We start from the raw sequence: 21049 nt of genomic DNA on the forward strand, positions 1-21049 counted from the left end.
AAACGTTAAGACTTTATCATAATATTGTGGCTGAAAAACCAAACTTAAGTTTTTAAAATAATATAGTAAAGAAAACCAATAAGTCAAAACTTAGAAACTGGAACCAAATAAGGCTATTATATAAAACCAAACCAATATTCAAAACCAAAGCATGAATGAATAACAAAACTTAAATAAGTTTAACACAAAGAACAAATACTCTCAATCACACTAATCTCTTGACTATGCGTTTGCCAAATGCCTGAACTTCACATCATCAAGCTACATGTGCAATATTGCTCCCCAATAATACAAATGTAATAATTGAATCATCACAGAGCCATTGAAAGACGAACGCCATGACCAATAGAAAACACACACAAAAACACGCAATCAGCCAAGCTGAGTACATGCAAGCTACAACGCACCAAACCTAACATGTTCAACCAATTAAAGTAAATAAACATTCAACATAAATTCATTAATCACGACTCCACACTAAAGTAGTTCATTCAACTCAACATACTCACTAACCAATTCTAGTCATTTGACTCTTTATGTTTAATAATTAGTTTGGAGTACGCAATAGACAAGGTTGTCGAACCCACCAAATTATTTTGGTCCCAAATGACCATTTAAAATAAAAATAGCGCGATGCAAGAATGGGCGCGACTCCATTCTCACAAAGTTAATCTAGGATCTCATCTAACTCTGATTATGAAATAAAAATGTAAATATCAAAAGAAAAGAGGACATGTTGATCAAATAAGCCTCGAAAAGTCACAGCCTGCTACCACCGTGTACCCCAACCCATAATTGTCAATACTCTAGAAGTGCACACTTTCAAGAGTTTTATTGCTCATCCTTGTTTCACTTTACGTGATTACAAGTTTAATTAATAGTCAACTCATTCAATTAAACCATACACAACCATACATAGAAATTCACTTTTAATCTTAGGACAATGATGATCACATCACAAATTGAACTTTAATCCTTTAAATTCCAAAATATCCAAAATTGTTGAACATAGTCAACCCACCTAGTCATTTCGTGTAACATCCCAATAATTATCTCTTTAAAACCTGTATTAACCTGTAATAACCTGTAAATACTTTTAATAACCTGTGAGAGAATTACTGGCGTGCTACCGCCACGTGTTCAAACGTTAAGGCTAGTTTCAGAAATCAGCAGCGGAAAACTAACTTAGTTTTTAAAAAGAATAAAAGTTTCAAAACTAAAAGTCAAAACTCAACTTAGTCTTACAAGTTGGAACCATAACGACCCTTATTCAAAATACAGTATAATAGGAAGTAAATGGAATTAGAACCAAAATAAAATTCAATCTATGATATAAAATAAGCTAAGTGAATAACCAACGTTCCACTCAAATCCCATCACCCTGATGCAAATCAGTTTATGCAAAAACCTGTGATTAATCTGCTCCCCAAAATTACAAGTGTAAGAATTGGATCATTACAAGGTCATTGAAGGCGAAGGCCATGACCAAGAGAAACACACAAAAGCACGCAATCAGCATCGCTGAGTACATACAAGCTACGAAATATAGTAAAGAGTCTTAGCATGATACTATCAAGCATTTCATACACTCACAATATAATCATTGACTCGAACACATGACTCAATTGTCGATCATTACTAAGCTTTCACTAAATAGCATTGATCATTTCATTAATTTGATCGGATTAAGCAATTGACCAGGTTGTCCCCCTATGCTCCATTCCGGAACATTAATAAAGAAAACCCTATGCCTCCTTTCGGAAGACATTAATAAACATCCAATGGCAGACGGGCGCGACTCCGTGGCCATAGCTAGTATGAGATCTCTCTAACTCATTATAATTTTTAAAAGAATTTAAACAAGAGACTCGTAGATCAGACGACCTCTGAAAAGTACACGACTAATACCCCGTGAACCCCAACCCATGTTTGTCATTACTCTAGATGTGCACAAATCCAGAGTTTTATTGCTCATCCTTCTTGCACTTTACGTGATTTACCAGTTTAGATTAGGTGATGACTCGCATACAATCAACACAACCAATCATACATCAATCATACAAATCATTCAAGTTTCCAATTCAATTCTTAATTTATTAGTGACAAACAACATGTATTATTGCATCCTTTAACTACCTCGGTGTATAAACACCTTAAGTGCATAAGGCACCTCAAATCCACAATTATGTCTTATCGGACTTTAACTCTTTCTTTACTCATTCCAATTCAATACAATTGAATAAGTAGTTAAAACGATTCATTCCATATATATATACCTGTAGCTTTGCTTCTAAGCTCTCTTGCAAAATATTGCATAAATGATGCTCAATAGGAAACATCAATGCAATTTCTCATACACGAATTAAAGCAATCATCACATTTATCAACAATCAACTTATTACCAAAAAATTTCAACCAATCCACAAGTCTCCTAACATGATTCTAGGTCTTTTCCAAGTCCTTAAACATGCTTCTAAAATCAAGGTTCTTCGTATACTTGTACGTACCTTAATTAAATCATCTTTCCAACTAGCCACAATGCTAGAAATTACTCAACTTAAAGTCTCCTACAATACCAAATACATAAACTCAATTACTTCCTTGATTACACAAATTTCTAGCAACTTTTAAACACTTTAAACCTTCTCTAATAAGCTGAAATTTTTGGTTTAAAACCTTTAAAACTCTTTCTTTAAGTGGGTAATTAAAACCACAAAGTAAAAACTCATTCATGGTGTTTATATAAAAATTCCAGCACACTTTTTAAAATTTAAACCCCCCAAATAAATCTGAAAATTATTTTTAAAACATTAAACCTTCGTCAAAAATCAAAAACTGTCTGAAAACCCTATTTAGAGGGCTGATTTTGGCCACGAGAGGGTGGTGCTCTCTACCATAGGTAATGAAAAATGATTAGAACGTTATTTACACATGAAAAACACTATTTATTTGTAAAAATCGGATGAGTTATAATCTCAGCGGGATTAAAACGTGATTAAAAATAATTAAGAACGGAGATCGGAATTTGATTACCGAAAATCAGTTTTTATGTTTAATTAATCTTTATAAATTCAATAGGAATGAGAGCCCTAATTTAATTGATTATTAGAACCCTAAAAATCAACACTTTAATAGTTAAAACCTTAACTTTTTAATACTTTATAAAAACCATAATTTGAAACCATACAAAATCAGAAATTTATACTCTTTAGTTATCAAAACACAATTATAAAATATAATAATCATATTTAAATAACAAGAATCAAAACCCAAAAATACATACTACATAAAACAATAATTTATAACAAGGAGAAGGAGATAGAGAGAAAGGTGGCTCACGGTGGGGATGGTTGCCGACGTGGGTCGCCGGCGGGAGGTGACCGGCTGGCTGGGGAGTGGCGTGAGGTTGCTGCAAAACATGAAAGCGGCAATTGGCCATGCATTCACGCATGAACCAAAGCAGCATGCAAGGAAAGAAAAGAATAAGAAAAAGGAGAAAAGAAAAGAAAGAAAAAGAAAAGAAAAATAAGGGAAAAGAAAAAATTACTTACCCCAAAATCTATTTTTGATCTCTTGTGTGGGAAAATTTTGGGGTATTGAGAGGTATTTATAGAGTAGGGAATAAAGATTAGGATTGGGCTTAATAAACAAATGGATTTTATTTATGAAATATTTGACCCACAAGGGTTCAAATAAAAGAATTGGGCTTACTTATGAAATGGGTTGGTCCACAAGGAGTATGTAAGGATTGTTTACATACTATTATTTAAACGAGCCTAAAAGATTAATAAACGTTTAGCCAAAAATAAATTATACTTTTATAAAACTCACTAATTTAAAATACTTTAGCCCTTAAAAATATATATTATAATTAATTAAATAATTTATAAAATACATAAAAATACGGAGTATTACATTTCGGCTTAATCCACCTTTATTCAACATACTAACAAGTCATGCTTGAGTAATAAATAAAATAAAAATAACCTCATGGAATAACTAATAAATTCATTCCACTTAAACCATTTAATTCCAATCCTTCAATAATCCAAATGTGGTTATCAAACCAATCCAATAAAAATATGCTTGTATCAACATTCCATACCAACAATTAACTCAATTCAACATGCTTGCATCCATAATTTCATACAAACATAATGAATTCACCAAAATATGTCTCATAAACATAAGCACATGCATTAATTTAATGTTTAACCAAACAATTTCCATTCAAGTGTTCTCTAAACATGAAACTAAGTTCTTGAAATGAATGATGTCCTTCAGACAAGTGTATTACTCCAATAGAGGGTTCGAAAGGAAAGCTAATTATTCGGTGAATTCAAGTGCTCAGAATGTCTAGCTAGAGGCCGCTTCCGATCAGTAAGACTAAAATAATTAATCTTACAGCTTGCTCTTGACTGAACTCTTCGGGTCACACCCAATCGTGTAACCGAACTAAGGTGACGAATTAATCCGAAGTGTTAAATATGTCATTGAAGATATTACAAACTCAAACGTCGAATTCCGAGCTTAGAGCGTCGAACCCGAGCGTCGAGTCAATTCTAGGAATCGACGAGACGAGATTTTAGTCAAACAACAAGTCAACACCTAGACATAGCCTCACAATGGCTACATCTAGCAATTAGCTATGCAAGGGCTAGGATAGGCTAGACGGGCTACCTATCGCAAGGCAATGCTTGGCCACAAGCCCAGCAAGTATCGCAAGTGCTTGGTTGGGCGAGCTGGCCAAGAAATGCTTGTGGGTTAGTAGCCAGCCTCGCTTGCAAGGCTAACAATCAACAAGGCTTTCTGGGCCTCGCTAACGGTAGCAGGGCCCAGCTCACAAGCAGCCCGCATTGGTGCATGACTTACTATGCAGGGTTGCTGCGATGTGGGCCTGTTGGGGAGGCCCAGCTGAGCACCAGGCCACCAGCAAGGCGCGCCTTGGTGCCTAAGGCTGGGCGCCAGCTAACGCGAAGCTATTGGGGCTAGTTTATGGGAGGGCTTTGCTTGGGGAACAAGGGGAGCTTGTGGTCCTCACCTACCCCTTCTCTTGTGTTGATACTTGTTGTTTGAATATTGCCTTGAGTATTTAATTTAGTTTAGAATTAAATTAAATGCTAGTTTTCTCACTTTACCACATCTCCCACTTGAAAAGAATAGTGTAGGAAAGGAGATGCTATGCCTATAAATACCAACCTTGGGAGTTGGGAAAAATCACTTGAGTAGAACTCAAATAGGTATCTCCGATATAAACCGTGAGAAAACCTTAGAGTTCGTAAAACTCATAATTTGGTTTTGCTCTTGTCTAAGCTACGAGACCCAAACCTAGTTCGGGCACGTGCAGTGGGTGTGCAAAGCACGAGGATCACACGAGTGCGGGTCTAAAGCTTTCTACATCAAGGGTGGTGTTCGTGTACGTGGCAAAGCACGCGTCAAGGGAAATATAGTATTTTTCTCTTATGTGATTATGTGTTTAATGCTTTATTAATTATATGCTTATTAGTTGTAATAATTAATGCATGTTATCAGGGGCGGGGTTTAGTTCCGCAAGGTGTACGGGACACCGTAAAACCCAACAATGGTATCAGAGCCTCTTGTATTTAATTTTTACAACTAAAATTAATTAAGGGGATTTAAAATGGATTTAAAATCTAGATGTAATCCCCCGTATTTTAAAATATTTTATAAATAAAATTTTATTTTATTTATAATATTTATTTGTATTTTTTGGAATTTATTTTAAAAGGTTTCAAATTATTATTTTTGGGTTGATAAACGATTTTATAACAAAAAGGATTTTTATGTGTCCATTCTACAATTTATGTCCATACAACAAATTCCAAACCATTTTATATATTTAATTGGCCCATTATTTTCATGAGGTCCAATTTTACTCCACTTACCCTACAACTCTCTCTCCTATAAATACCCCATGAATCCCAAAATTTTCCCCACACAAAAAGGTTAGTATTAGTTTCTTTTCCCTTTTATTTTCTTTCATTCCTTTTTCTTTTCTTTTTCCTTTTCATTCTTTCTTTTTCTTTCTTTCGCTTTCCTCCTTCCTACGTGAGCAAAGCTCACTGCCGCCCAGACCTGCCGCCGCCACCCTGCCGCCGCCCCTGACCGCCAGCGCACCACCCAGCTGGCCCACGGTGACCTTTTCCCCTTCTTTCTCCTTCTTGTTTGTGTTATTTGCTTAATGTTTATTAAATTATTTTGGGTTTGTTTTTATTGTTTGAAATTAATTTAATTAGTATGAAAAACTATATTTGGATGATTTAAAGTTATAATTTCAGATTATAACTGTGTTATAAACTTTTAGATTTTGTAATTATAAAACCTAGGGTTTTAATTTATTTAAATTGAGATTTTAGGGTTCTTATGAACAATTAAATTGGGGCTTTTGTTCCTAATGTATTTCTAATGATTAATTAAGCATAAAATATGTTTTAAAGGAAGTTTTAAGGAGTTTTAAATCTAATTATATTGCTGGAAATTAGTTTGGGAATTAATTTATGATTGTTGATTGTTTTCTAGGAGGTGATTATTCCCTAGGCTACTTTTAAGTGATTAAAAGTGGCACAAAGGATTGTTTACACGAGGTACGTACATGCCTACTTCGTTGTAAGTAGTATCATGTTTAGGTACCAAAAGGAAAGAACTTAGTTTCATGTTTAGAGAACTCTTGGATGGAAATTGTGTGGTTAAATATTGAATTAATTCATGTGCTTATGTTTATAAGACATGTTTTGGTGAATTGATTATGTTTGTATGGAATTATGGATGCAAGCATGTTGAATTATATTGGATTAATTGTTTGTATGGAATGTTGATACAAGCATATTTTTATTGGTTTGGTTTATTAACCACATTTGGAATATTGAAGGATTGGAATTATTGAATGGTTTGAGTGGAATGAATTTATTAATTATTCCAAGAGGTTATTATTATTTTATTTATTACTCAAACAGGACTTGTTAGTATGTTGAGTAAAGGTGGATTAAGCCAAAAAGGCTAGGTGGATTGACTTTGTTCAACAATTTTGGATATCTTGGAAGTTTAATGGAATTAAAGGTCAATTTGTGGTGTGATTATCGTTGTCCTAAATAATATTAAAAGTGAATTATATGTATGATTATTATGTATGGTTTACTTGATTGAATCGACTATTAAATAAACTTGTAATCATGTAAAGTGAAACGTGGATGAGCAATAAAACTCTGAAAAGCGTGCACTTCTAGAGTATTGACAATTATGGGTTGGGGTACACGGTGGTAGCCCGTGGCTTTCAGAGGCTTGCTTGATCAACATGTCCTCTTTTCTTTTGGTATTTACATATAATTTTATAATAAAAGTTAGATGGGATCCTAGACTAACTTTGTGAGAATGGAGTCGCGTCCATTCTTGAATCGCGCTATATTTTTATTTTAAATGGTCATTTGGGACCAAAATGGTTTGGTGGATTGGACAACCTCGTCTATTGCTTACTCCAAATTAAATTAATTAAATTAAATATAAATAGTCAAGTGGATTGAGATTGGTTAGTGAGTATGTTGAATTGATTGAATTATTGCAGTGTGGAGTCTTGGTTAATTAATTTATGTGAAATGTTGTCTACTTTAATTAGTTGAGCATGTTAGGTTTGGTGCGTTGTAGCTTGTATGTACTCAGCTTTGCTGATTGCGTGCTTTTGTGTGTGTTTTCTTTTGGTCATGGCCTTCGCCTTTCAATGACCCTGTGATGATCCAATTATTACACTTGTCTTATTGGGGATCAGTATCGCACATGTTAGCTTGATGATGGGGAAATTCGGAGATTTGACAAACGCATTATCAAGGGATTGGTGTGATTGAGAGTATCCATTCTTTGTGTTGAACTTATTTATGATTTGCTAGTCATTTATGATTTGGGTTTTGAATATTGGTTTGATTTTAAATAAGGGTCTTATGTGGTTCCAGTTTGTAAGCTTTGACTTATTGGTTTTCTGAACTTTGTTATTTTAAAGAGTTAAGTTTGGTTTTGCCGCTACGATACTTTGATAAAGCCTTAATATTTTAACACGTGTCGGTAACATGCCAATGGTTCTCCTCTATTTTAAACTAAAGTAAGTGGTTTTGAAAAGGGAGAATTATTGGGGTGTTACAAAGTGGTACCTGGGAGCTTAGGTTAGATTTTAATTACCACTAAAGCCATTTTAAAGTTTTTAGGCGCCTAACGTGTTTAAATCTAATGAGTTTTATTTTAACTACTTTATTTAATGTTAATTAAATTATTCAAGATTATTTTATTTAATAAATTTAATTCAGCATTTATAAAAAAAAATAATAATGATTTTTCGTGTTTTATATATATTTTTTGTGTTATTTATTTATTTTGAAAGAAAATGAATTTGATTATTTATTTATTCTTTGAACTTGTTTGCTTATTTTATTTTATCGGTGAGATTTGGGTAGCTTTAGGAAAGGCGTATAGGATAGATTATTTCTTTCCATATGCATTGTAATTAATTCTATTTTGATTTTATTATTGTATGAAGTGATTATGCAACTTATTTAATTGTGTATGTTTTATGCATTGGTGCAACTTGAGTGTGATCACCTAGTATCATGTTTAAGGTTTAAAGCATGTAATATGGAATGGTATGTGATGATTTGCTTATGTGAAGCATGCAATTATGTGACTATTAATATGTGTTTATTTAGTTATGTTATTAACTTGATGCTTGGATTTTTGGTCGGGATTGTATCAAGGGAATTATTTTTATTTAATTTCCTTGTGCGTAGGAATGATTAAAATTTAATAATCATTTCCTTTAAAAGTGACTTATTAGGGGCGATCGTGTGGCCTTGTCCACCTTTCTACCTTAATACATTTTATGATCATGAATGTGGTGTGTTGTGCAAGTAGAGTACTTTTGTGTCGGCGTTGGCCTAAGAGTGCGTTATACTTCCAGGCATAGAAGGAGGATGGCTAATTACGATGCTTTAGCTGATGCTATTAGGCTACTAGCCGAGAACTTGAACCAAAACCGCAATGATAATCCTGATCCCGCGGATGAGATGTTTAAGAAACTTGCTCAGGTCAAGCCACCATACTTCAAAGGAGGTGGAGACCCAACTTTTTTTGAAACCTGGGTGAGGGAGTTTGATAAGATCTTTGCTGCTTTGAATTTCCCTGAGAATATGAGAGTATATCAAGCTGCCATGTATTTGAAGGAAAAGGCAGATATTTGGTGGAGGGATAATGGAGATGTGATTCGTGCTGAGGCTAATTTTGGTTGGGAGACTTTCAAGACCAAACTTAGAGAAAAGTTCTATCCAGCATTCTTAAGGAAGCAAAAGGCTCAAGAGTTCATTAATCTACAAATGAACAACATGTCGACTACTGAGTACTATAACAAGTTTATGAACTTATCGAGGTTTGCTCCTGAAGTAGTACCTACTGAGGAGTTGAAGGCTCAAAGATTTGAGCAAGGTTTGACTAAGCAGTTACAGAAGGACATGGCTGGAAAGATCTTTAAGACTCTTGATAAGATTTATGGGAGAGCAACGCACATGTACAGTCTGAATGTCAGGAGTGCGCCTGAGAGTGCGAGTGTTGAGAAAAGCGTAAATTTTTTGGGAATTCGAGTAATCTAGGTAGCTACAAGAAGCCAAGGAATGAGAATTTCTAGAATAGGAATTTTCAGAATAATGGAGGATCTTCTAGACCTACAGGCCAAGCTGAGAGGCATTACAACTGTAGGAGATGTGGCAAGGATCATTCTAGAAAGGATTGTGATGGGAACCTGGTTGTATGTAGGTGGTGTAACAAGAAGGGTCATAGGGAGTTTGAGTGTTTCTCCAAACTGAAGCAACAAGGGAATGGGAACAAGTTTACTCCAATAAGCAATCAAGGAGGGAATTCGAATGGTCGTAATGGGAATGCAAAGAGAGGAAATGTTGGCAGCAACAACTCTGGGAATCAAGGAAAGAATGTCACTCTAGGTCGTTTGTCTGTGATGGGCAAGAAGGAAGCTGAAAGGTCTTCTGATGTTCTCACTGGTAACTTTTCGATTCATTTGATTTCTGTTAAAGCTTTGTTTGATTATGGAGCCACCTATTCTTTTATTTCTAACTTTGTTGTAAAACGGTTAAGAGTTCATTGAATCGAATTCGATTGACTTGCCCATTAGTTTACTTACTGGTGAAATTGTGAGATGCACCAAGATACATAAGAGTTTACCCTTGAGGAGTGGAAAGACTGATTTTCCATTCGATCTTATAGATTTTGATTTGGGTGACCTTGATATTATTTTGGGAATGGATTGGTTGGCTACTTATAAAGCTAAGATAGATTGTGAGATACAGATAGTTTATTTAAGGATTCCTTTGGGAAAACTGTGTCTTACATACGTTTTGGGAAACCAAAAGGTACTGGAATTATTTCTGCAATGAACCTGTCGAAACTTGTGAGTAAAGGGTATCCTTTGTTCTTTTGTTGTGTGCAAGACTTGGAAATGAGTAATAAGGTGCATGTGGAAGATGTGCCAATTGGGAATGAGTTTTTGGATGTATTTCCTGGAGAGATTTCTAGGATGCCACCAAAGAGGGAATTGGAGTTTACAATAGATTTGGTTCCTGGAACGACACCAATGTCTAAAGCACCATATAGAATGGCACCTCCTGAGATGGGGGAGTTGAAAGTGCAGTTGCAAGAATTGTTGGATAAGGGGTATATTAGGCCAAGTGCATCGCCTTAGGGAGCACCAGTTTGTTTGTAAAGAAGAGCATGAGGTTGTGCATTGATTATAGAGAGTTGAATAATGTGACGATAAAGAATAAGTACCCATTGCTCAGGATCGATGATTTGTTTGATCAATTAACGGGAGCTAGTGTGTTTTTCAAGATTGATTTACGTTCAGGGTACCATCAACTGAGAGTTGCTGACAAGGATATACCAAAGACTGCTTTTAGGACTAGATATGGGCAATATGAGTTTACATTTATGCCTTTTGGGTTGACCAATGCACCTACAATCTTTATAGATTTGATGAATCGAGTATTCCATCAGTATTTGGATAAGTTTGTGGTTGTTTTCATTGATGATATTTTGGTATACTCGAAAAGTGAGGAAGAACATAAGGAGCATTTGAGGACTGTGCTGAGAACTCTTAGAGACAATAAGTTATATGCTAAGTTTTCAAAGTGCGAGTTCTGGTTAGAGAAGGTTACATTTTTGGGACATTATGTGTCTAAATAAGGTATTTCTGTGGATCCAACAAAGATTCAAGCAGTGAGTGAGTGGCCTACGCCTAAGAACGTGTCTGACATAAGGAGTTTCTTGGGACTAGCTGGCTATTACAGAAGGTTTGTGAAGGATTTTTCAAACATTGCTAGACCATTTACTAATTTGATGAAGAAAGAAAGTAAGTTTGAATGGGATGAGAACTATGAACAAGCCTTTCAAACTCTTAAAGAGCGTTTAACCCCCACACCTATTTTAACTTTACCTGATGGGAGTGATGGATTTGAAGTATATAGTGATGCTTCGAAGAGTGGATTAGGGTGTGTGTTGCAACAAAATGGGAATGTGATAGCTTATGCTTCTCGCCAACTCAAATCTTGTGAGGTTAATTACCCTACACATGATCTTGAGCTTGCGGCTATAGTATTTGCATTGAAGATTTGGAGACATTATTTGTATGGAGTAAGGTGTAAGATCTTTACGGATCACAAGAGTCTCAAGTATATTTTCACTCAGAAAAATCTCAATATGAGACAGAGGCGTTGGTTGGAGTTGTTCAATGACTATAACGTAAGTATACAATACCATGAAGGGAAAGCAAATGTTGTTGCGGATGCCTTGAGTAGGAAATCAAGTCATGGTGTGAATGCTTTAATCGTGTTTGACGAATTATGTGAAGATATGAAGCGTTTGAACTTGGAGGTTGTGAACTATGGTGAAGTAGAAGCAAGGTTGAGTGCTCTTTCACTTGGGAATTTATTGTTGGATGAAATAAAAAAGAGTCAGAAAGGTGATGAAGGAATTCAATCGATTAAGGAGAAAATGAGGCAAGGGAAAAATGTAGATTTCAAAATCCATGATGATGGAAGTTTGAGTTACAAAGAAAGGTGGTGCATACCAGAAAAGTGTGAGGATTTAAAGAGAAAAATCATGGAAGAAAGCCACAATACTCCATATTCTGTGCACCCGAGAGGGGACAAGTTGTGCAAGGACTTGAAAGAGTTGTATTGGTGGCCAAACATGAAGAGAGAAGTAGCTGAGTTTGTGAGTAAATGCTTGACTTGTCAAAAGGTCAAGATTGATCACAAGAGACCTATGGGAAAGATTCAACCTTTGGAGATTCCATGTTAATAATGGGATTCAATATCCATGGATTTTGTCACAAGATTGTCTAGAACCAAAAGTGGCAATGACACTATTTGGGTGATTGTAGATCGACATACAAAGTCTGCGGTGTTTATTCCAATAAAGGAAACTTGGAAAAAGAAACAATTGGCAAAGGCCTATGTGAAGAATGTAGTTCGACTACATGGAGTGCCTAAGGACATCATCTCCGATCAAGATTCAAGGTTTTTGTCCAAGTTTTGGAAAAAGGTTCAAGCCAACTTAGGAACAACACTGAAAATGAGTACTATATTCCACCGAGCAACGGATGGACAGACTGAAAGGACCAATCAAACCATGGAAAATATGCTAAGAGTGTGTGCCTTGGATTTTCAAGGTACTTGGGAAGATCATTTGGATTTGATTGAGCTTTCTTACAATAATAGTTACCATGCTAGCATTGGCATGGCACCTTTTGAAGCATTATATGGTCGAAAGTGTAGAAGTCCTGTATGTTGGAATGACTACAGTGAGAATCTTGTCTTGGGAACATAGTATATAGAGGACATGGTGAATAAAGTGAAGTTGATTCGCTCAAGAATTCAAGTTGCACAAGATAGGAAGAAAAGCTATGCTGATTTGAAAAGGCGAGATGATGAGTTTAATGTGGGTGATAAAGTCTTTTTGAAGTTCTCACCTACAAAAGGAGTGATGAGATTTGGAAAGAAGGGCAAATTGAGTGCCAAGTATGTAGGTCCTTATGTAATTTTGGAACGTGTAGGCAAGGTTGCTTACAAATTGGCAATACCTATGGAGTTTGAGAAAATGCATGATGTGTTTCATATTTCTCAATTGAAAAAGTATGTTCCTGATTCAAAGCACGTGCTACAACCTGAATCGATTCAATTGGATGAGACTTTGACTAATGAGGAAAAGCCTGTGAAAATTTTGGATCATAAGGTGCGTAGTACACGCAATAAGGATGTTAGAATTGTTGAACTTCTTTGGTCAAACCAAGAGTATGAGGAGGCTACTCGAGAGGCCGTGAATGATATGAGAAAGAGATACCCTAAGTTATTTAATGAGGTGAGTTACGAAGGCGTAACTCTTGTTCTTTAAGGGGGGTAGAATGCGTATAATTTCGCCCTTTTTGCCCTATTTTATGTTATTTTGTGGTGTTTTTATGCTTATCATAGCTATTTTATTGTTTATGTATCTAGTGAAATACGTAATTTGGGATGGTGATAAGGCATTAGTGTCGATATTATGACACAATTGGAATTCTAGCAACATAATATTGAAAATTTTCAAATGGTTTTATGCAAATTTTTTGCAATTTAAGGGATTTTGTGCTAAGTTTCGGGACAAAACTTCTTTTAAGAGGGATAGATTGTAATCCCCCGTATTTTTAAATATTTTATAAATAAAATTTTATTTTATTTATAATATTTATTTGCATTTTCAAAAATTTATTTTAAAAGGTTTCAAATTATTATTTTTGGGTTGATAAACGATTTTATTATAAAAAGGATTTCTATGTGTCCATTCTACAATTTATGTCCATACAAACAAAGTCTAAACCATTTTATTTATTTAATTGGCCCATTAGTTTCATGAGGCCTAATTTTACTCTACTTACCCTACAACTCTCTCTTCTATAAATACCCCATGAATCTCCGAATTTTTCCCACACAAAACGGTTAGTATTATTCTCTTTTCCCCTTTTGTTCTCTTTCCTTTCTTTTTTTTTTTCTTTTCTTTTTCTTTTTTTTTTTGTTTTCTTTCTTTCTTTCCCTTTCCTCCTTCCTACGTGAGCAAAGCTCACTGCCGCTGCCACCCTGCTGCCGCCGCCGCTCCTGACCACCGGGGCACCACCCAGCCGGCCCACGGTGACCTTTTCCCCTTCTTTCTCCTTCTTGTTTTTGTTATTTTGCTTAATGTTTATTAGATTATTTTGGGTTTGTTTTTATTGTTTGAAATTAATTTAAGGGAAATTCTACATGGTGGCCACATGGTTTTGAGTTTTCTACGTGGAAGACAAAGTTTTTTTCAACTCTCTTTAGTGGCACCAAGGTTTAGAAAAATTGACCATAGTAACCTTTTTTAGGTTTATGGCTAACCTTTTTAGTTAAAATGGTTAATCTTTGATTTTTTTTATTAAAAAATTATTTAAATTATATTTTAAAATAATAAATTTTTAAAAAAAATATAATTATAACAAAAAACAAAAAAAAATTAGAAATCCCAGCCACCCTCCTTCCCTTCCCTGACCACCCTATCCCCACCGCCCACCGGCCAACCCACACTGCACCTCCCCTTTTCCGTCACGCCAGCCACCCCGCTCACCCACCGTCGAATCCCTAACCCTCGAAAAACTCCCTACCTGAAACCTAGTCCATAAAACCTCCCCGACCTGCCTGAAACAACCGCACGCACAACCGACAACACCAAACAACCACCATCACAACCAGCCTAAACCGTCAGCTGGAGCACCAATCTCCACCTAATCATTAATTCGCCACTCGCAATCACCAATTCGCCACCCTTAATCACCAATTCGCCACTCGCAATCACCAAACAACCACCACCACCAACCTAAACTTCGAATTATGCTTCAATTTGAATACAGGGATGGTGAGTTCACGAGGGTAGTGGTTCAAGGGGGAAGGGGAAAGGCCGACAGGACGGTCAAGGGGTGCGGCCGGCCAATTTTCGTTGAATTTAGGGTCGGTGGGGGTGGCGGTGGTTTTGTTGGACTTCGTAGTTGTTTGGGGGATCAGGGTGGCGGTTTTGGGGTTCGGGGCTAGATCAGGTGGGATTGTGGAAGGCCGGCCAGTTATGGTGGTTTCGGTGGTCAGGAATTGGGCTGGAAGGTGGTATTGGTGGTCGGGGGTGGCCGGATTCCGGCAAGGTTAGGGTTTGCGGGGTGGCTGGGAATTTCTGGGAATTTTTTTGTTTTTTATGTTTTTTTTTTGTTAAGTTTTATTATTTTAAAATATAATTTAAATAATTTTTTAATAAAAAAATCAAAGGTTAACCATTTTAACTAAAAAGATTAGCCATAAACCTAAAAAAGGTCACTATGGTCAATTTTTCTAAACCTTGGTGCTACTAAAGAGAGCTGAAAAAAACTTTGTCTTCCACGTAGAAAACTCAAAACCATGAGGCCACCATGTAGAATTTCCATTAATTTAATTAGTATGAAAAACTATATTTTGATGATTTAAAGTTATAATTTCAGATTATAATTTTGTTATAAAATTTTAGATTTTGTAATTATAAAACCTAGGGTTTTAATTTATTTAAATTGGTATTTTAGGGTTCTTATGAACAATTAAATTGGGGCTTTTGTTCCTAATGTATTTCTAATGATTAATTAAGCATAAAATATGTTTTAAAGGAAGTTTTAAGGAGTTTTAAATCTAATTATATTGCTGGAAATTAGTTTGGGAATTAATTTATGATTGTTGATTGTTTTCTAGGAGGTGATTATTCCCTAGGAGACTTTTAAGTGATTAAAAGTGGCACAAAGGATTGTTTACACGAGGTACTTACATGCCTACTTCGTTGTAAGTAGTATCATGTTTAGGTACCAAAAGGAAAGAACTTAGTTTCATGTTTAGAGAACTCTTGGATGGAAATTGTGTGGTTAAATATTGAATTAATTCATGTGCTTATGTTTATAAGACATGTTTTGGTGAATTGATTATGTTTGTATGGAATTATGGATGCAAGCATGTTGAATTATATTGGATTAATTGTTTGTATGGAATGTTGATACAAGCATATTTTTATTGGTTTGGTTTATTAACCACATTTGGAATATTGAAGGATTGGAATTATTGAATGGTTTGAGTGGAATGAATTTATTAATTATTCCAAGAGGTTATTATTATTTTATTTATTACTCAAACATGACTTGTTAGTATGTTGAGTAAAGGTGGATTAAGCCGAAATGGCTAGGTGGATTGACTATGTTCAACAATTTTGGATATCTTGGAAGTTTAATGGAATAAAGGTCAATTTGTGGTGTGATTATCGTGTCCTAAATAATATTAAAAGTGAATTATATGTATGATTATTATGTATGGTTTACTTGAATGAATCGACTATTAATTAAACTTGTAATCATGTAAAGTGAAACGTGGATGAGCAATAAAGCTCTGAAAAGCGTGCAATTCTAGAGTATTGATAATTATGGGTTGAGGTACACGGTGGTAGCCCGTGGCTTTCAGAGGCTTGCTTGATCAACATGTCCTCTTTTCTTTTGGTATTTACATTTTTATTTTATAATGAAAGTTAGATGGGATCCTTGACTAACTTTGTGAGAATGGAGTCGCGTCCATTCTTGAATCGCGTTATATTTTTATTTTAAATGGTCATTTGGGACCAAAATGGTTTGGTGGATTGGACAACCTCGTCTACTGCTTACTCCAAATTAAATTAATTGAATTAAATATAAATAGTCAAGTGGATTGAGATTGGTTAGTGAGTATGTTGAATTGATTGAATTATTGTAGTGTGGAGTCTTGGTTAATTAATTTATGTTGAATGTTAATTGCTTTCATTAGTTGAGCATCTTAGGTTTGGTGCGTTGTAGCTTGTATGTACTAAGCTTTGCTGATCGCGTGTTTTTGTGTGTGTTTTCTTTTGGTCATGGCCTTCGCCTTTCAATGATCTTGTGATGATCTAATTATTACACTTGTATTATTGGGAAGCAGTATCGCACAAGTTAGCTTGATGATGTAACGTTCGGGAATTTGACAAACGCATTGTCAAGGGATTGGTGTGACTGAGAGTATCCGTTCTTTGTGTTGAACTTATTTATGATTTGCTGTTCATTTATGATTTGGGTTTTGAATATTGGTTTGATTTTAAATAAGGGCCCTATGTGGTTCCAGTTTGTAAGCTTTGCCTTATTGGTTTTCTAAACTTTGTTTTTTTAAGGAGTTAAGTTTGGTTTTCCGCTGCGATACTTTGATAAAGCCTAAACGTTTTAACACGTGGCGGTAACATGCCAATTGTTCTCCTCTATTTTTATTTAAAGTAAGTGGTTTGGCAAAGGGAGAATTATTTGGGTGTTACACTAGATTAGCTACCTAATTAGATCAGGTTTTCGGTTTTATTGGATAAAATCAGATTAATGCTTGATTATGCTAAAATGCCAGATTTTGACGAAAAACTAGTGAATTTTGGGTGGAAACATCATTCTAAATTAGACTTTACCCTCAAAGTCGTTAAAAAATGGCTTCCAGTGGCCAAATTCTACCTACGTATTTTGATGGTCATGAATAGTAGAATGTAGGTACATATAATAATTTGTACTAAAATAATTTTTCACCCAAATTCATAATTTGAAACTTTTAAAATAAATTCTTGAAAAATACGAATATTATTATAAATAAAATAAAATAAAATTTATAAATTATTTAAAAATACGTAGTTACACACGTTGCCGCAAATTAAATGACCCTTGAGTTGACAACTTTGGCAAAATATGGGTATGCAATATTTGTTTCGAGTTATTCTCAAGTTAAACTCGCTGCAATCTCATACGCAAATCTTCTAAATGTGAAAAAGTCCGCAATTAAATAAAACGGATGAAGTAATTAACAATTTATATAAAATTATTTACGAATTAACAAATTACATGAAATCAATGAACAATAAATTACTACTTATGTAATACTCTGTATTTTTTATAATATTTTATATATATATAATTATTTATTTTATTTATGAATCAAAATGATTCATTTTATTTCAAATAATTAATTATTTAAATAGAAAAAAGTGTGTATAAAATAATATGAGTTATTAACTGAGGCAATAAAGTATTTCAAATTGGATCAACATCACTAAAAGTATTGGACTAATTTGTTGGGAATAAAAGAATTTTTAAGGGCCTAAAAAGTTAGCCCCAAAGAAGAATTCAAGGAGGAATAGGATTAGTAATGACAATTATATAAATAAATGTTTTTTTTTAAAAGGGGATATAAATACCCAAAACTCAAGGATTCACACTAAAAAATCAATTGGCAGATTTTACAAAATCCCAACTTTTTTCTCTTATTTTTCTCTCTCTCCTTTTTCCTCTTCCTTTCCCACACCTCTCTCTCCTCCTCTCCACGCGCCACCGGCGACCAGTGACGCCACCACTGACCATCGGCGAGCACCGGCGGCCAGCAGCGCACCGGCAACCTAGTCGTGTCGTCCTCCTTCTCTCGATCTCTTCTCCTTTGTTTTGGTATTACAGAAAAAAAAAAAACTCTTTTCCTATTTTAATTTCTAAGCTTGATTTAATTAATTCAAAGCATGATTTTAATTATATTTTGATGTGGATTTTGGGTAGTTGATTTACTCTTATAATTTTCAAATTTTCATTTAATTAAAAACCCTAATTTACAAACCCTAGAATTTGGGAATTTAATGTTTATAAATAAGGTTTGATTCTAGGTTGTTGTGGTTGTTAAATTAATGATTAGAACATGTTTTTAATGAGTTTTAAGCCCTCAATTAATGCTGAAATTTTATTATACACACTACTTTTCAATTATATGTTAGGGTTTGATTACCCATAAAAGGAAAAAGGTTCTACATGATTTAAATATGATTTTTCTGTTTAATTAATGATGTTTTATATTATATAAGTATGCTGGAATTTTATTTAAGTCCTAAAAACTAAGTCTTTTTGAAAGATTTTTAAGTACTCACTTAGAAAAAAGGTTTTAAGGCTTTTAAACTATTAAATTGGGTTAATTAGTGAGGTTACAATGGTATTTATAATGTGCTATTATACATGTATTTTATACTAGTAGAGTACAGGTTGTTTTAGAAGTACTATTTATAGCCATTATAGATATTAGTGGTACCAGCAGAGTAAGGGATAACTCAAGTGGTTAAAGCTTTTCTCCTGATTCCAAGAGATATTGGGATCGATTTTCACTAAAAAAAAAAAGGATAATAGTGGTACAAGTTTTGATGACTACTTATATACTTATTTGTACCACTAGAAAAACATGTTTCACCATTCTTTTGTCTTATTGATGCTATTTACTTGCTATGTAAATTGCAGATTTGCGTCAACACTTAACATATAAACTCACTTAAAATTTTGTTTAAAGCCTTTTAAACATGCCATAAATTATTTGAAAACCCTTAGGTATAATCTCACTTAATGGGTAGTTCAAAATTCATCATTAAATCCTTAAAAGTCTCTACAAATAATTTCAAGCATTATTTAATTCATAGAACATGTTGTAATCTATCTATACTTATCTATATTATTATCAATATTATTATTAAAACTCAAAGGCAAGGAGTTCCAATCTGTCACGTGTCATTTTTCCCCCTAATTGAACCACGTCATCTATATGCCACATCATCAAACCTTTTCACCCTATTAAAGCAATGTCTATATTAAAAAGGAAAAAAATCAATTTGACCAAGATCTACAATTATGTTTAAAGTATGCTTATTATATGACTTCTTTTTCCAACACCTACATTTTTTTATTATTACTAAAAGATTGCATTCTTTCCAAAAAAAAAATTATAAAAGAAATAAGCTAAAAAAGGTTGTCTTCTTCCTAACAAATCCTGTGAAAGTGTGAATTTATTGTTTATAACGAGACAAAAGAAACCCACACAAAGTCCCAAAATCTTTAATTTTTGTATCAAAATAAAATGGAATCTTCATGGTTTCACAAAAAAAACTCCAACAAATACCAGATACCACAAATTCGGTCATTGGTGGTTGGCGTAATAAAGGACGGAAAGGCCATGTCCGTCGTGGTGGAGGTTGCGTCGTCGGCTATGCCGACGCCGTCCATGTGTTTCAATTGACGGTACATGATAATGGGCTAAGAAGATGCATTTACTTGCAACCCCTCAGAAAGAGGTAACCGATCTATGATTTTGAGAAGTATCCTAAGTGAAATTGGGTTCTAATTGTCTTGATTGTGAAATAAAATCATTTAATTGTCTTGATTATATAATTAAATCATTAAATAGAATAATTGAGATGATTATAAATTAGTTGAATAAGTAATCGTTATGAAGATTGTGACTGCAATATTATTTTTGACTCAATAAAGTATTCAAACCATTAAAAGAGTAATTAGAATTGCCAAAAAAAAAAAAAAAAAATTAGGCAAAACTATTGAATTGCCTCATTTTAAAATAGTTAAATATTTTTTGGCTAAATTTGTGGAATTAGTACTAACAATTAACCTTTCACTATAAAACTAACCATATTATGCTGCAAAGTTGTGACATCGTTCTAAAGGTTTACATATATCATTGATTTTTGTTTGTAGTTATTGCGGTCGAGTGATCAAGCAAAGGTATTTTGCTCTGAAAGTATCCACATTTAATTGATTTGTGGCGGTAACTATTGTTGTGGAGTGATAAAAAATCACCTAAACGTCTTTGATCGCATATAGAACAGCAGAATAAAGAAAGGTAATTTCTGTATTGGTTGTTCTAATCTTACTTCCTACACTATTTAAAAAAAACAAGTTTTTTTTGTTATATTATCATCTTACCTTCTGTGATTAGATGTGCATGCCTATAATACAATGTCAGTTAATTTCAGTAGTATATCAACTAGGTGTTAGTAGAATTTTAGTAGTATAACATGTCAATGAAATTAAATATATCAGGAGTCATCACGTGTTGGGGAAAATTCCAATATCCTTCATGGAGAACCAAAAGAA

General features: G+C 34.2%; 1 long non-coding RNA gene across 1 annotated transcript; it reads right to left on the bottom strand.

Moving 5' to 3' along the window:
* Positions 1-1209: 1209 nt before the first annotated feature.
* On the bottom strand, positions 1210-3672 carry LOC110733781. The gene is made up of 3 exons (XR_002513664.1): positions 3340-3672; positions 2508-2567; positions 1210-1419 (listed from the first exon to the last, which is right to left on the bottom strand). It is a non-coding gene; the product is annotated as an uncharacterized LOC110733781 (long non-coding RNA).
* Between the last annotated feature and the right edge of the window lie 17377 nt (positions 3673-21049).

The sequence above is a fragment of the Chenopodium quinoa genome, unplaced genomic scaffold (genome assembly GCF_001683475.1).
Source record: "Chenopodium quinoa cultivar QQ74 unplaced genomic scaffold, ASM168347v1, whole genome shotgun sequence".
In the NCBI taxonomy this organism is placed as follows: domain Eukaryota; kingdom Viridiplantae; phylum Streptophyta; class Magnoliopsida; order Caryophyllales; family Amaranthaceae; genus Chenopodium; species Chenopodium quinoa.